Source organism: Macaca mulatta, chromosome 3 (genome assembly GCF_049350105.2).
Source record: "Macaca mulatta isolate MMU2019108-1 chromosome 3, T2T-MMU8v2.0, whole genome shotgun sequence".
Lineage (NCBI taxonomy): Eukaryota > Metazoa > Chordata > Mammalia > Primates > Cercopithecidae > Macaca > Macaca mulatta.
In genome coordinates, this window is record NC_133408.1 from 158,624,745 (window position 1) to 158,643,360 (window position 18,616).

The 18,616-nt window shown below is 36.8% G+C and overlaps 1 pseudogene; it reads right to left on the minus strand.

Moving 5' to 3' along the window:
- Positions 1–214: 214 nt before the first annotated feature.
- On the minus strand, positions 215–1,120 carry LOC100425853 (eukaryotic translation initiation factor 3 subunit I pseudogene; annotated as a pseudogene).
- Between the last annotated feature and the right edge of the window lie 17,496 nt (positions 1,121–18,616).

Genomic DNA, 18,616 nt, shown 5'->3' on the forward strand with positions numbered 1-18,616 from the left:
TCAAGAGAAAATAATTGGATGAAGATGAGACATAAACATATGTTTGCATGGTAATTACTGAGCTTTTGTGTTTACTTGCAATTGAGCAGAATAAATTTGTTTTCAAATATAGAAATGACAGATTTTTTCTTATATCATATACTTTTATAACCAGTCCCAAGTCCAAAATGAAAAGCACTATAAATTTCATCACATTTTTTATTACCAAGCTAATTTATTTCTTAGGGTTCAAAACTTTCTTAAGACGACTGCCTGGTCTGTATGTAGATCCAGCTTCTTAATTCTCAAGCTCAAATTCAAAGTACTGTGGGCCTAAACAATGAATGTGAACATAACCATCTTCATCTCTGCTGCTGTAACTCTTGCCATTAGAAGGGAAGGCAATGCTGTTGACAGTTGTGAAGTAACTCTTGACTTCCAAACTCTTTTTCAAAGGCCAGATGGAAGAACCTGGGCTCAAACCTGCCAGTCCTGTTGGAGGTTGCAGTTACATCCATGGCTTTCTGTCTGTTACCCAGTATCACATGGTCACTATAATTGGGGAAAGGGCAGCTGAGTTGATGAGATGTTCTGTCCAGAAAATCTCTTGATGTTCAAGAGTTGTAGAATCAAAGAACTTGGCTGTGTTGTCCTTGGTTGCAGTGATGAACTTGGTCATGTCCCTGGATAACTGGATGTCACTGATCTCCTTGGAGTGCTATTTAACACTCACCAATACCTCTCCAGACTTGGCATTATACTGGTTGGACACTCCACTCTTATGGCCTGTGTTGATGCACTCCCCTGGGGAGTCCTCACAAAGCACTGGTGATATTACAGTCATTGTAAAGAATTTTCATGTATGTCTCATTGCTGTCAATCTGGCTTAGGTCCTGCAGATAAAAGAAGCTCACAAAGCACTGGTAGCCCATCTGCTTGTCCGTAGAGAATATAGCGATATTGTTTCCAAAGTCCTTGCCACAGGTCTGGACAGCTACATCAGTTCTGAGCTGTTGTCAGCTGAGTCAGTGAGGACATGCTTGTTGTCCCAGTCACTGTCCATGCAGCACACAGCTCCTGTATGACCCACGTGGGTGCCCAGCCTCTCACCGTTCACAGAGTACCACACATTGTCGATCATCCCAATGGGGACCATATACATTCTAGTGGTTCGTTTCTTATTTCTGGAAGGACTCCTTGATCCTTTTAATAGATCATAATACAGACAGGGTCCAAAAATATGGCAAATGCCATAAGTAAATGTACCGCACAAGATTCAATTTGGAATAGTTGACTTTAAGATTTTGCCTAAGGAGAAACTGAGATGTGAACAAGAGCACCCTTGACATTTTATAGAGTGTAACACCAAGTAAAGCAGGGATTATTCATAATTGTTAGAAAACTTTATTTCTGAAAGTAATAAGATGCAAAATAGAGTTTGATGTGTAGCTGGAAAGTAAAAAATAATTTCAAACTTAGCATAAAGATTATTTCTATAATCAAAATTTAGGGTGGAAGTAGAAAAATTCATCAAGATTGTATGGGTGAAAGTAATATTTTCCTTATTTTAATTTAAATAATTTACAATAATTTTGTAGCCAAAATACAAGAATACATTTAGGATTTAATTAAGTAGAACATGAATTGATCTGTAATGGTATATTTTGTCTTCCATATATTTTTCAGTAAACAATAATGTCCTTACATTACTGAAAGACATTAATGATAAAGAGCCTTTATCTCTGAGCCTCCAAAGGCACAAGGCAACATTTGGCTACTTGAGCAGGGGCAGGGTAACTGAGAAAGCCTCACCCCAGGCACCATGGGACACAGGGCCTACCTAAGACTGAGGCACAACCAAGTTGACAGAGAAGTTTCTACCTTCTGTCCTGTACAGCAGAAGATAACCACTAGTGGGATTGCTGGATCAAATGACAGTTCTACTTTTAGTTCTTTAAGGAATCTCCATATTGTTTTCTATAGTGGTTATACTAGTTTACATTCTCACCAGCAGTGTAGAAGTGTTTCCTTTTCACCACATCCATGACATCAGCTATTATTTTTGATTTTTTAAATTATGGCCATTCTTACCATTCTTGTAGGAGTAAGGTGATATCTCATTGTACTTTTAATTTGCATTTCCCTGACATTTAGTGATGTTGAGCTTTTTTTCTCATGTTTGTTGGCCATTTGTATATCTTCTTTTGAGAATGTCTGTTCATGTCCTTTGCCCATTTTCTTTTCTTTCTTTCTGTCTTTTTTTTTTTTTTTTTTTTGAGACGGAGTCTTGCTCTGTCACCAGCCTAGAGTGCAATGGTGCAATCTTGGCTCACTGCAACCTCCCCCTCCTGAGTTCAAGCGATTCTCCTGCCTCAGCCTCCCGAGTAGCTGGGACTATGGGCATGTGCCACCATGACCAGCCACTTTTTGTATTCTTACTAGAAACAGGGTTTCACCTTGTTGGCCAGGATGATCTTGGTCTCTTGACCTCGTGATCCACCTGCCTCGGCTTCCCAAAGTGCAAGATTAAAGGCATGAGACACCACACCTCGCCCTTTGCCCATTTTTGATGGAATTATTATTATTATTTTTTTTCCTGGCTGATTTGTTTGAATTCCTTGTAGATTCTGGATATTACTTCTTTGTCAGATGCACTGTTTGTGAGTATTTTCTCTCACTCTGTAGGTTGTCTGTTTACTCTGCTGATTGTTTCTTTGGCTGTGCAAAAGCTTTTTAGTTAAATAGGTGCCATCTATTTATCTTTGTTTTTGTTGCATTTGCTTTTGGATTCTTGATCATGAAGTCTTCACCTAAGCCAATGTCTGGAAGAGCTTTTCTGTTGTTATCTTCTGGATATTTTTATGATTCCAGGTTTGAGATTTAAGTCTTTGATCCATCTTGAGGTTGATTTTTGTATAAGGTGAGAGATGAAGATCCAGTTTCATTCATCTACGTGTGGCTTGCCAATTATCCTAGCACCATTTGTTGAATAGGGCATCCTTTCCCACTTTATGTTTTTGTTTGCTTTTTCAAAGATAAGTTGGCTGTAAAAATTTGGCTTTATTTCTGTGTTCTCTATTCTGTTCCATTGGTCTATGTGTCTATTTTTATACCAGTATCCTGCTATTTTAGTAACTGTAGCCTTGTAGTATAGTTTGAAGTTGGGTAATGTGATGCCACCAGATCTTTTGATCTTTTTGGTTAGTCTTGCTTTGGCTATGCAGGCCTTTTTTTTTTGGGGGGGGGGTTGTACATGAATTTTAGGATTTTTTTTCTAGTTCTGTGAAGAATGATGATAGTGTTTTTGTGGGAATTGAGTTGAATTTGTAGATTGCTTTTGGCAGTATGGTCATTTTCACAATATTTATTCTATCCATTCGTGAGCATGGGATTGTTTCCATTTGTTTGTTTGTGTCATCTATAATTCCTTTCAGCAATCTTTTGCAGTTTTCCTTATAGAGGTCTTTCACCTCCGTGGTTAGGTATATTCCTAAGTATTTTATTTTTTGCAGCTGTCGTAAAAGGGGTTGAGTTCTTGAATTGATTCTCAGGTTTGTCATTGTTGGTGTATAGCAGTGCTATTAGTTTGTTTACATTGATTTCATATCCTGAAACTTTACTGAATTCATTTTTCAGACCTAAGAGCTTTTTGGATGATTCTTTAGGGCTTTCTAGGTTTAAAATCATATCATCAGTGAACGGCAACAGTTTGAGTTCCTCGTTACCATTTGGATGCCCTTTATTTCTGTCTGTTGTCTGATTGCTCTGACTAGCACTTCCAGTACTAGGTAGAATAGAAGGAGTGAAAGCACGCATCCTTATTTTGTTCCAGTTTTCAGGGGGAATGCTTTCAACTTTTCCTGGTTCAGTATATTGTTGGCTGTGGTTTTGTCATAGATAATTTTATTACTTTGTATGCCCCTTCTATGCTGATTTTGCTGAGAGTTTTAATTATAAAGGGATTCTGGATTGTCAAATGCTTTTTCTGCATCTATTGAAATAATCATATGATTTTTGTTTTTACTTCTGTTCGTGTGATGTATCACATTATAGACTTGCATATGTTAAACCATTCCTGTATCACTGATTTAAACCCAAATTGATTATGGAGTATTATCTTTTTGATAGGCTGTTGAATTCTGTTAGTTAGTGTTTTGCTGAGGGTTTTTGCATTTATATTCAGGAATATTGGTCTATAGTTTTATTTTTATGTTATGTTATTTCCTGGCCTTGGTATTAGGGTGATACTAGAATCATGGAAGGATTTATGGAGGATTTCCTCTTTCTCTGTCTTCTGAAATAGTTTCAGTAAGATTGGTAACAATTATTCTTTGAATGCCTGATATAATTCAGCTATGAATCCATCTGGTCCTGGACTTTTTTTTTTTTTTTTTTGGCAATTTTTTATTATAGTTTCAATCCCACTACTTGCTACTAATCTGTTTAGAGTTTTTATTTCTTCCTGATTTAATATAGAAGGGTTGTATATTTCCAGGAATTTATCCATCTCCTCCAAATATCTAGTTTGTTTGTGAAAACATATTCATAGTAGCCTTGAATGATCTTGTATTTCTATGGTATCAGTTGTAATATCTCCTGTTTTGTTTCAAATTAAGCTTATTTGGATATTCTCTTTACTTTTCTTGGTTAATTTTGCTAATAGTTTATCAATTTTGCTTATCTTTTCAAAAATACAGCATTTTGATTTATTTATTTATTTTGTATTTTTTCATTTAAATTTTATTTAGCTCTGATCTGACCTTGGTTATTTATTTTCTTCTGCTGAATTTGGGTTTTGTTCTTGTTTCTGTAGTTCCATAAGGTGTGATCTTAGAATTTCTATTTGTGCTCTTTCAGACTTTTTAATGTAGGCATTTAATACTATGAACTTTCCTCTTACACTGCTTTTGCTGTGTTTCAGAGGTTTTGATAAGTTGTGTTACCATTATTGCTTAATTCAAATAATGTTTTAATTTCCATCTTGATTTTATTGTTGACCCAAAAATTCTTCAAGAGCAGAACTTTACTTTCCATATAGTTGCATAGTGTTGAGGGTTCCTTTTAGAACTATTTTTTTTTCACTATGGTTTGAGAAAGTACTTGATATAATTTTGACTTTCTTAAATTTATTGAGACTTGTTTTGTGGCTTATCATATGGTCCACCTTTTAGAATGTTCCATCTGCTGATGAAAATAATGTATATTCTGCAGTTGTTGTGTAGAATGTTCCATAAATATCTGTTAAATGTATTTGTTCTAGGGTATAGTTCAAGTCCATTGTTTCTTTGTTGACTTTCTGTCTTGATGATCTGTCTAGTGCTGTCAGTGGAGTATTGAAATCCATCATTACTATTTTGTTGCCACCTATCTCCTCTCATTTCTTGTAATAATTGTTTTATAAATATGGGAGCTTTCATGTTAGGTTCAAATGTATTTATTATTGTGATATTCTCCTGTTGGTCTTTTTTTATTATTACATAATGTCACTGTTTGTCTTTCTTAACAGTGGTTGCTTTAAAGTCTGTTTTGCTAATATAAGAATAGCTAGCTACTCCTGCCAGGGGGGTTGGCTCATACCTGTAATCCCAGCACTTTGGGAGGCTGAGGCGGTCACATTAAGAGGTCAGGAATTCAAGACCATTCTGGTCAATATGATGAAACCATGTCTCTACTAAAACTACAAAAATTATCCAGGCATGGTGATAGGTGCCTAAAATCCCAGTTACTTGGGCAGCTGAGGCAGAGGACTCTCTTGAACCTGGGAGGTGGAGGTTGCAGTGAGCAGAGATTGCAGAGATTGCACCACTGCACTCCAGCCTGGGAGACAGAATGTGACTCTGTCTAAAAAAAAAAAAAAAAAAAAAAAAAAAAAAGAAGCTAAGCTAGCTACTCCTGCTTGCTTTTGGTGTCTATTCGCATGCAATATCTTTTTCTATCCTTTTACCTTATGTATTAAGTGAGTCTCTTGAAGACAGCAGATACTTGGTTGGTGAATTTTTGTTCATTCTACCATTCTGAATTTTTTACGTGGAACATTTCAATGTTAGTATTGAGATGTGAGGTACTATTGTATTCATCATGGCAGTTTTTGCCTGAATACTGTGTGTGTGTGTGTGTGTGTGTGTGTGTGTGTGTGTGTGTGTTATTGTTTTATATACTCTGTGAGATTTATGCTTTAAGAAGGTTCTATTTAGGAGTATTTTGAGGTTTTGTTTCAAGATTTAGAACTCCTTTTAGCATTTCTTGTAGTGCTGGCTTGGTAGTGGCGAATTCTCTCAGTATTTGTCTGAAAAATACTTTATCTCTCACTCATTTATGAAGCTAAGTTTGTCTGGATACAAAATTTTGGCTGGCCATTATGTTGCTTGAGGATGCTAAAGATAGGACCCCTGGCTTGTAGGGTTTCTGCTGAGAAATCCGCTATTAACATGTTATATTTTTTCTTATAGGTTACCTAATGCTTTTGTCTCACAGCTTTTAAGATTCTTCCCTTTGTCATGACTTTAGATAATCAGATGACTGTGTGCCTGGGTGATGATCTTTTTGTAATGAATTTCCCAGGTATTCTTTGAGCTTCTTTGATTTGGGGTTCTAGATCTCAAGTGAGGGCCTGGAAGTTTTCCTTGAGTATACCCTCAAACATGTTTTCCAAACTTTTAGATTTCTCTTCTTCCTCGGGAATACTAATTTTTCTTAGGTTTGGTCATTTAATCTAATCTCAAATTTCCTGGGGGCCTTGTTTATTTTTTAAATTATTTTTTCTTTATCTTTCTATGATTTGGTTAATTTAAAAGCCTTTTCTTCCAGCTCTGAAGTTCTCTCTTCTAGTTGTTCAATTCTATTGTTGACAAATTCCAGTGCATTTTTTTTTTTTTTTGTATTTCCCTAAGTGTTTCTTTCATTCCAGGCATTGTGATTGTATTTTTTTTATGATATCTATTTTTCTGGAGCATTTTTCATCCATATTCTGTATTTTTCAAAATTTCTTTAAGTTGGTTTTCATTTTTCTCCTTATCTCCTTGAGTTGTTTAATAATCAACCTTATGAATTCTTTTACCTGGCAATTCAGTGATTTCTTCCTGGTTTGGATTCAGTTCTAGGGATCTAATTTGGTCTTTTGGGGGAGTGTTATAGGACCTTGTTTTGTCATAATACCAGAATTATGCTTCGGATTCCTTCTCATTTGGGTAGACCATGTCAGTGGAAAAATCTGGAACTCAAGAGCTGCTGTTCAGATTCTTTTGTCCCACAGGATGGTCCCTTAATGTGGTGCACTCCCCCTCCACCTAGGGATGGGGCTTCCTGCAAGCCAGACTGCAGTGATTGTTGATTTCTGGGTCTAGCCACGCAGCAGGGCTACTATGCTCTGGCCTGGTTCTGGGAATGTCTTCAAAGAATCCTGTGATGCAATCCATCTTCAGATCTCCCAGGTGTGAATACCAATATTTGCTCCAGTGGTGGTGGCAGGGATGTGAAGTAGACTCTGTGAGAGTCCTTGCTTGTAGGTATGTTTAGTGTGCTGACTTTCTTGAATGATGGTTATGCTAGCTGTGAAGTTGTCACATGGACAGACTCAAGACCACTGGTTAGCCATGATGTTGCAGACATTGGAATAAGCTGTTATTTTTCTCGTTCTTGGAGCAGATTTATTCTGTCATGAGTTGCTATAATGTCTTAAGTCGGTTGGCTTCCAGCCAGGAGGTGGCAATTTCAAGAGAACATCAGCTGCAATAATAGAAGGGGGATATAAGCCTGCCTTAAGATGGCCAGGATAAGTATTTGGGTTTCTCAGGTGATGGACGAGGTCATAAAGATCCCAAGAGTTGGTCTTTTGTGATTGACTATTGGGTTGGGTAGAAAAGTACCATCAGATGGGAACAGGGTTAGGCGGGTCTGAGCTCAGACTCTCCTTGGGTGCGGCTTGCCACAGCCACTGTTGGGGCTTGGTGGCGGTTCTCAGGCTAACAGGGTTATGTTCCAGAGGCGATTATGGCTGCTTCTGTTGCCAGGGAAGTGGGAGAAGGCTGGTAGCGATAGGCTTCACCCAGCTTCCATGCAGTTGGTGGGGCATCACTCCCATCATGCCCTGCTAACAGCACCCAGTTTATCTCCAGGCAGTTTGCATGCTGGACTCAGACCTAACCTCAGGCTGTAACTTTACTTGCTGAGAAAGCAAGCACAGCTTTCAGGCTATGCCCCTCCTTGTCTGCTCATGCTGCTGGAGGTGAGCCCTGCTCTTCTTTCTGCAGCACTTTGGTTCCCCCCAGATTCTGCTCTAGGGAGTTTACATCAGTCAAAATTATTACAAAGTTCTGTTGGAAGCTCTTTCACCCCGTGTCCCTTCCCAAATTTCACTAGCTGCCTTCCCTGAGGGTCACTTTGATATGTAATCAGGAATGGTTTCCTTGGGCTCCAGCTGGAGAAAGGGAGTTCTTACAAGGCTCTTTCCACTGCTGCTTCTAATTTTATATTTCATACTAAATCTGTTTCAGCTCCAGGTACAGTTAATTCTTCTCCTAATATGGATTTTCAGGTTCCCTGGTGGGGACATGTGTCTGGAAGCAGGCTTCCCCGCTTCTCACACTTTGGAAATTCATACTTTTGTACCTGTCTTCCAGAATTGGCAGTGGCCTGCCATTTCTTTCCAAAGATCTGTGAATTCTTTCAGTTTTTCTGGTACACACTTGTGGTGGTACTTGGAGCAAAAGTCCATGGTGAGAGTGTCTACACACTTTTCTGTTTGTCCAAGTGGGAGCTGCATGCCAGCCTTATCTACTATCTACCATCTTCCCTGACTATGCTTTTGAGTTCTTATTTATAAAATATTTTTCTGGGCCAATGTCCTAAAGCATTTCCCCTATGTTTTCTACTAGTAGTTTTGTATTTTTGGGTTTTATATTAAGGTCTTTAATCTATTTTGAGTTGATTTTTGTACAGGATGAGAGGTGGGGGTCTAGTTTCATTATTTACCTGTATTTTATGGTAGAAGCCCTCTACCATAGGTCCGCCTCTTCTGGGAAGCACTTTCTTTAGATAGTTCAGTTTAGTTGGTTAGCCTGTCACCTCACCTCTCTGATGAGCTCAAGAAAGTTCATAATTTTCTTGATTATTCATCTTCTTGTCATTTGTTATTAATGTCATTTCTTCTAATGATTTTTTATTCTAAATGAATGTCAAAACTCTATCAATTTGTTATTAATTTTAAGTAAAATTAAAATTATAGGAAGATCCACTATTATTTGTTCTGACAGTTATAATGAAACTTTCCTATGAATAGCTTTCTACCCAGAGAGATAGTAGAATAACTAGAAGGGTTTGTTCTGAGGACTGAACCCATAAATTCCTCAGGTTCTATTTCTTAGTTTTTTTAACTTAGGTTCAGTTAGGTATGCCTCTACTTTCAGTTTATTCTTGTGTAAGTAGAATAATTATAGAATCATTCTTAAGATTAAATAGACTGGCTGTGCCTGGCGGTTAATCCCAGCACTTTGGGAGGCCGAGGTGGGTGGGCGGATCACGAGGTTAGGAGATCAAGACCATCCTGGCTAACATGGTGAAACCCCGTCTCTACTAGAAATACAGAAATAGCTGGGCGTAGTGGTACGCGCCTGTAGTCTCAGCTACTCAAGAGGCGGAGGCAGGAAAATCACTTGAACCCGGGAAGCGGCAGCGGTCGTGAGCCGAGACTGCGCCACTGCACTCCAGCCTGAGCTGCAGAGGGAAACTCAGCGGCATATAAAAAAAAAAAAAAAAAAAGAAAGAAAGAAAGAAAGAAGGAAAGAAAAAAAGAAAAGCATAAAGATTAAATAGACTAGTGTGCTTTAAATCTTGCCTGTCACATAGCTAGTGCTTCATGAACACAAGTTAATGGAAAAGGCGAGGTGTGGTTGTATTTTATATATAATATATCTATATTGGTAAGCTGAAAATTTAATTTCTTAATCCAGTAAGATAAAAATCTTAATTTCTCTTTTTTTCTCTTTATAAACTCATATTCATTTAGTAGGTATTCTCTGGTGGGCACTATACTATTATCCTCTCTATTTTAAGAACAATTTTAAAGAACATTATGCTTGGGAACCTCCCTTATTGTTTTGAGTTTAGATATAATGCCAGATTTTCTAAAGAACATCATGTTTTCTGAAAAATAAAAATAATAGAGCATATTTATTATGTAAATTTTTAATAAAGTGACTTTTATCTTTATTGTATTTTATGGAATTAAAATAAACATTTGCATGGTGAAAAATTGTTGCTATTTGCAATTTCACATGCCAATATGAAACTTACATCAAATTAATGTCAACTAATATGTTTAATGGCATTTAAATTTCTTTATCTCTGTTTATTTATTGATCAAATCACATTTACATTAGAGTTCTGAAGCAGCATGTGATTTCAATGTTTCCCATCTATGTTTCAGTTATTTATTTTTAAATAAAATTAAGTATGGTGTGTTCGCTAATTAAAATTTTACATAGTCCTGTCATATTATTTGATATCATGATTTCACTACTGTTATCTCTCCATGGACAATACTTTAATTGATAATAGTTTTTTGTAAAATTCTTAGAATTTATTAACCTATTCTGAAAACATATTTCATTTTTAAAAAGTTAAGACGTGTTAAGAAGGACTTTAATGGTGTATCTCAACAGGATTGTAATAGTATTGATGCCTTTGAATTTTACATACCATAGAACATTTTGAATAACTTTAAAAAGTTAATCTGACAATGCACCAGTTACCCAGGTGAGGGAGATGATGGTATTTCATTCATAGTTAAGATGCAGCATCAACATGACTTATGTAAGAATATTCTGATATTCAGAACAGAGGCAAAGGTAAAATTAAGTACTCTTGATTAAGTTGAAGATAAATTTTAAAAAGTTTAATTTCACTTTATACAGTGTACTTTACATTAATTTTTTTAAAAGAAGCTGACAGATATGTGATTGGCAGACAGTTATCCTTTTTATATTTAAAATAACTACTTGAATATGGATGAAAATTAGAATGTGGGATACATTTACTCAAAATGTGTAAGTTCATAGGATACAGACATTTATCAAAATATCCTGCTAAATCAGAATTGATTCATAAGTGACTAAAAGGTATTTTGGATGTTATGTACTCCAAATTCCTCCAAATGCAATGATCCTTTCCAGAGCTCCTCAGACATGGATTTTATGTGTAAACACTAAAGGCTGTCAGCTTAATGCCTTATAGAGATATCTGCACCCTGCTTATCAGTTCTGAAAGTCATACTGTTTTTATATTGACCCTACCTCTGCATCTCTATAAATTGCAGCCAGTGAAAGGCATATAAAAGCAACAGAGAGCAAGTCCACTCTTCTTTCTGTATGCTATTCATTTATTCATTCATCCATCACGTAGCTAACAGTCGAAGTTTCTATCAGATCTTGAATATAGAAATGCACATTACAAATCTCTACCCTTGAAAAGTGAACAAGTCAAATTCACAGTCAGCCAATATGATTAATCCTGTGAAGAAAGTACAGCCAAAGATCTTACAGAAGCTGAATAAAAGAACTCCCGACTCACCAGTGAGGTTGGATATCAAAAAAGCCTTCAAAAGGAAAAGACTTCTGACTAGACTGTCTTCAGTGCAGACAGGAGCATGAAGGCCTAACACAAAAGCAGAGAATGAGTCTCCTATAATTTGCATACAGATTGAAGTAAATGGAAGTGGCATTCAACTGTTTAAAGAAGGCTGCTATTACTCTCATACATTTTCTCTTTTCCAGACTAAACAGACCTGTCCTTTATTCTTCATTATTTGTTATATGGTTTGGTTTCCAAATATCTTTATTAATTTATTTTATGGCACTTTAATTCATCAACAAATATAATGCTTAAACAGCACAAAATATTCCACATAAGTGAAGTGCCTTCAGTCTTGCTGCCTTTACAAAGAGCACTGTTAAAACTAGTTTTTAAAATCCAACTTGGAGATGCTGTAGCGTTCACAACCTAAGAGCAATATACCATAAAGTACAAACATGCCACCATATTTTTTTCCTATTGTGTAGTTGCTGCTTTTATAATTTGTCATTATTTTCAATAAGGATTCGATAATTTAAATTATGATTGATGAGAATAAATCTTTTAAAAATCTGATTGGATAACGTGTAAATTATATACAACTTTGTACCTGGATCCTAGTGTCATCTTGTAGGGGCAAAGCAAAGTAGCTGTTTAGCAGCATATATCTAGTGACTTACCAGAATTCTCAGACACATCAACCATATGGAAATCAGAAGAGGATTCAATGAACTAGTTCTATTTTGTTGTGTTTTTCTCATGGGGAAGGATAAAGACAAATAAATATAATAGTTGGTAGATGACAGTAAGAGAGGGAAGTGAGGTGAGGAAACCTATGGGCTAGAGATAAGAAATTTTGGCATAACTGAAGAGATTCTGGGGAATTTATGCCAGCATTTGTCATAGATCATTTAACTTTATCCTTGAACACATTAGGAAGTAAAGGAAGGTAGAGCCATTGAACCCAGCAATTCATAGCAAATCCAAAATTGATTATCAGCTTCTAGCTGTTCAACATCTCATCTTTGTGCCTCTTCAACAGCAAGAACAAAGTAGAGATTTAAGTAGCCTTTGCACATATATTAGAATTTTTTGTCTGCTTACCAAATAGATAACGTGCACATTTCCCTATATAAGAAAAAAGCACTTTCACAGCATAATTCTCAAAGCATTTGTTTTCTGTGCCCCTTATTTGACAGTCAATTTTGTGTGGGTGGTTAATTTTATATAGGTACACTGATGGTTAAGAACAAGGTCTCTCCTGCTTCCTGGGTTCACACATCAAGTTTGCCACTTAGCCCTTATGAAGACACAAACTTGAACATAGATGACTTAATCCTTCTGAGTCCCAGTTACAACTAAAATAAGAATAATAATATCCAATTTACCAAATTGATATTTGATTAGGTATGCAAAGCAGCTAAAATTCTTCTTGACACATAAGAGGAGACATTCTATAAAATGACACTTATTGGCTTCCTTGATTACTTTATTTCTGAATGTATTTGCTTTGACCCCCTAACAAAGTTCGATGCTGCCATGAGAAAGGACTGTGGAATTCCTATGGTTTTACCACAAATGTAAATTGAGTTTCTGTTATATGTGGTCTGGCTTAGAACTTTGCTTTGCTTATTAGCAGAGACAAAAACAAACTATAGCTAGACTGACTGATGACTTACCTTAGAATTCGGACCAATTTATTTCACCAATAATGCCAGGTAATAGGCCATTTATTTCTCTAACAAGAAACTTCATGTGCTGACCTGACCTCCTCCTTCTAGCATCTCCTATGTCCTGAGGACTAGATTCCTCTCTCTGTCCATACATCAGTTTTTTGCCTAGTATCTACTTCTCATATCAATTTTTTAAAAAAAATAATATTCTATTTTAGGATACTTTTAAGTTTAAAGAAAAATCAAAAAGATAATACAGAGAGTTTTCATATATTTGATACTGCATTTCTTCTATATTTTCGAGCAGTACTTGAGCATTTTGAGGAGTACTGGTGAGGTATTTTATAGAATCTTCAATTGAGATTTGTCTGATTATTATTATTTCCTCATGATAATACTGGAGATAAGGGGTTTAGTGAGGAAGAACACAGGGGAAACTGCCATTTTTATCATGTTGTATCAAAGATAAAATCCATCAACATGACATCACTGTGTGTCTTAACCTTGATTCCCTAGTTGAAGTAGTGTCTGTCGGGTCACTCCATATTGTGAAATCACTCTTTCCCCTCATTTCCATACTCAATTCTGTGGAAGGAAGTCTCTCCATGTGCAGCCCACACCTGAGGAGTGGAGATTTATTCTGCAGTGGATATTTGTCTTATATGTCCTATTTATTTATTTATTTATTTATTTATTTATTTATTTATCTCATGTTTATTTATGTTAGCATGGACTCATGGATATTTATTTCATACTTTGGGTTACACTCCAGTACTGCTTTCTTTATTTTGTTGCAAAATTTGTTACAGCATTGGCCACTGGTAAAGAGACACAATTGGCTCTCGTATCCCTTAGGAATATGCCCATCATTGTACATTTTCTTTTGTTTCTTTCTTTATTTTATTTTTTGAGCATTTCTCTTTTTTCTAGCCTAGAAAAACCTCCAAGCTCGTCTTTTATGTGTTCTGCACAGGCCTAGAATGGGCCATTTATTCACTCTTCCTCTTATTGGAGAATAGTATTTGTAGAAAGCAAAATTTGTGCACTCTATGTGCTTCTCGTTCCTGGCCAATGTTATAACATATTACATTGTATGTAAACATATTAATTGAATAGCTATTACACATATAAAAACTAAGTGTACATCTCAACTTAATTCCTTACATTTGAATTTCTAAATGATAATGTGATCTAAAAATTTTTAGAAAATCCCCTGAGCATTGAGTAAATTGCCACCATGATTATGTAAGTAATATAAATACACAGATATGTTAATATTGTTAGCAACAATAACTTATTGTTGCTAATAAATTCAATGAGAAAAAGTATTTTCAAATACAAAATAAAATATTGTCAAATGTTATTTCAAGTTTTAAAATTTCTATTGCATGTATATTTTATAATGTGCAAAATATATTTTACAATCATAAGTGTGCCCAATTTAAAAATAAATAAAATTTCAAATATTAAGCATGTAGGCTAATTTCTAACTTTTAAGTTTCATCATAAATAATTCCTGTGATCTCTGTTATATGTAATTTCTTCCTTTGCAGATGATGTTGACAGTGTTACTTCCGCTGTAGACTATAGGGAAATGCTTCAAACTTTAATGGGAATAAGAATCAATTGGGATTCTTATAAAAAATGCAGATTCTGATTTAGCATGTGTATGTTTTCTATTGCTATAAACAAAATACCACAGACTAAATGCTTTAGAACAACACACATTTATTATCTTATCATTTCCACTGGGTCAGGATTATAGGTACAAGTTATCTGGTTCCTCTGCTCAGCCTCTCAGCAGGCTGGAACCATACTGTTGCCAGGGGCTGTAGTCTCACATGAGGCTTGGTATCCCCCCTCAAGTTCACTGATTGTTGGCAACATAAATTTCCTTGTGGTTGTGGAACCAAGAACTTAGTTCCTAGGGGCATCCCACCATTTCCTGCTATGCGGTCATCTGCATAAGGCAGTTTCTTTCTTCACAACAAACAGAAGTGTATCTCTCCTGCTTCAAATCTTTCTGAATAACCTGTAGACTCTCATTTTTGGGGTTCACCCAATTAGCCAAGGCCTACCCAGGATAATCTCCCCCTGGGTTGTATTAAAGTCAACTAATTAGGAAATTTTAGCATATCACCAAAGTCCTCTTACCTTTGCCATGTAATAAAACCAAATTATTGGAATAAATCCAGTCATGTTCACGTGTCACACTCGCAATCATGGGGAGATGCTCACAGAGAGTGTCCGCATCAAGAGGAGGAAATCCCAGGGATCATTTTGAAATTGGTTCTCTCATGCTATGTGTGAAGTAGGGCCTGAGAGTCTACATTTCTAACAAAATGCTTGGTGATGCGGATACTACTGGTACACAGAGGACACTTTGGCAAGACTGTAGAGCATGTGGAAAAACTCCATTGGGAATATCCCCTTTCCTGTCATCTCCTTCCTTAGGTAGGCTTGGAGCATCCATGTTTCCAGGCTTTGCTGATTGTGCAACATCTTTGATTCAGGGAGCATGACTCTTGATTAGAGAGGGAGAAAGACAAATTCACAGGCTTGTTTAAAAAAGAGGGCCGGGCGCGGTGGCTCAAGCCTGTAATCCCAGCACTTTGGGAGGCCGAGGCCGGTGGATCACGAGGTCAGGAGATCGAGACCATCCTGGCTAACATGGTGAAACCCTGTCTCTACTAAAAATACAAAAAACTAGCCGGGCGCGGTGGCGGGCGCCTATAGTCCCAGCTACTCCGAGGCTGAGGCGGGAGAATGGCGTGAACCCGGGAGGCGGAGCTTGCAGTGAGCCGAGATCGCGCCACTGCACTCCAGCCTGGGTGACAGAGTGAGACTCCGTCTCAAAAAAAATAAAAATAAAATAAAAATAAAAGTAAAAAAGAAACAAAACAAAAAGTCCACTGTCTCTAACAGTCAGCGGATTTTCTGTCAGATACTTTGGTACAGCCTTGGATGAAGGATTTTTAAGCTAGAGATAGTTATGAAGTAACAACAAATAACCAAGCTGTTGTAGGGTTTTCTTACTGCTTTTTAAAAGAATGCTATTGTGGGGGTGGTATGCAGCAATATTATCAATAATATTTCAGTAAGCTATGTCATGCACGTCCGTGTGAAGAGACCACCAAACAGGCTTTGTGTGAGCAATAAAGCTTTTTAATCACCTGGGCACAGGCGGGCTGAGTCCGAAAATAGAGTCAGCAAAGGGAGATAAGGGTGGGGCCGTTTTATAGGATTTGGGTAGGTAAAGGAAAATTCCAGTCAAAGGGGGGTTGTTCTCTGGCAGGCAGGAGTGGGAGTCACAAGGTGCTCAAGGGGGGAGCTTTCTGAGCCTGGATGAGCCAGGAAAAGGACTTTCACAAGGTAATGTCATCAATTAAGGCAAGGACCGGCCATTTTCACTTCTTTTGTGGTGGAATGTCATCAGTTAAGGTGGGGCAGGGCATTTTCACTTCTTTTGTGATTCTTCAGTTACTTCAGGCCATATGGGCAGACATGCAAGTCACAGGGGATGCGATGGCTTGGCTTGGGCTGGGAGGCCTGACAAGGTAGACATTATTTCTTTTTGAAAGAAGCATTCTAACAGTGTATTTTATATATTCAAATATTTTGGGATACACTGGATCAGGAATCAGCATAGCAAGGTAGTTCATATCTTAGTCATTGTCACTAGATATCAGAGTGATCTCTGGTAAGTTATTTAAAAGACTTAATTTGTCCATCTGTAATAATAACTCCAATCTCACAAAGATGTTGTGAAGGTTAATGAACAATACACATGAAACGTAAAAGAGGGTCTGACAGGTAAACAATGCTCAATAAATGTTAACAAACTGGGCAAGGCAGCACACATCTATAGTCCCAGCTACTCTGGAGGCTGAGATGGGAGGATGAACTCAGGAGTTTGAGGACAGCCTGAGCAACATAGTGAGACAGTATCTTTAAAGTAAGTAAATAAATAAATACTAGCAATGGTTCTGGGTATATTAGTGAAACATTTCCATAAAGATAGCAGGTTATTATTCAATGAAAATATAGAAGTAGTATAGTTGAAGATAAGCAAAAATGCATTGAGAATATTGTCTAAGTAAACAGCATTAACTATATTCAAGGATACATTATTGAGATATAATATATATTGTGCCTGAATATTTGCATGCCTTTCCTTCTATTTTATTAAACAATTCACTATATAATCCACAAGAAATACTTGCTGACCAGCTTATTCCTGTATTAGAGAGTATAGGCAAAAGAAGGGATATATGAATGGGCTAATGTTCTTGAGACATCACACTTTAAAAAACTTAAGCAAGATAAGCAAGTGTCCAAGATTGTACATGAATTAAATGTTAAATGGGTGTTTAGCCCAGTATGTGTTGCACTTAATGTTGATAGCCTAAAGTGAAAATAAAAGGCTCTGCTTGTTTCATTTGAATGGCTAGAAAGCTGTCAGTGTCACAGAGTCAGGAAAGCCATTTGCTCTCTATTTGTCAATTTTCTGTGTTCCAGTGTATTTGATTAAAAAAGAGGTAGAGGAGAATCTCAATGAAGTTAAGTACTTCTGACATAGTCAAAACAGAAGTAACTTAAAAGCGGCCCACTGGATACTGCTGGGTGATGTGGTGTATTTTCCAGAAGAACTGTGAAAAAATTTATAGACAGTTTTGCCCTGTTCACCATGTATCATAAAATATGAACAAAACATGGTATGTATATTTAGCAGCAAAAGAGAGAGGCTAAATAGTCTCACGGAAAGCATGTAGAATAGGAATGCTACTGAGAATGCACATTTATTATCCTCTGAAATCCTAGATTGAGCTCTGTGGAAGAGGGAAATGAAATTAACTTCTCTTGCCCTAAGACTGCCTGGAATTTAGTAAACACAAGGGTATATATACTCTAAAACTCAGTCTGGCCTTGAAGATTTTTCCACATAGTCAATAAAGAACACTGAGAAAAGTTAGATGAAAGAACAATAAAATAACCACTATTTAGTATATATAAAACACCGAATGCTTAATCACATGCTTAATATGTGTTTTCTTCCCCCAGATACTGTGAGAGATCAGTATGATTTCTATTTTGTGGGTAAGAAAATTGAAGCTCTGAGAAGTCAAATTATTCACTGTATGTCACAAGAGCTCACACTTGCTTGGATCTGGGTGGACTGAGTTTTTGGTTATGTGTAGATAACTCTGTGTGTGACTATGACCCAGAAAAGTGGCTAATTAGTGGATGATTCCAACAGATAGCGATACTCAGACAGTATGGAAACATAATGACCTGTCTGATGGGTTCCTTGCCTGAGGTGATACCTACTATGCATGCTGCAAATGCACACCAGCTTTCCTGCTAGAGCCTAAGGGGTAAGAGCTTGAAGAGCAGGCACC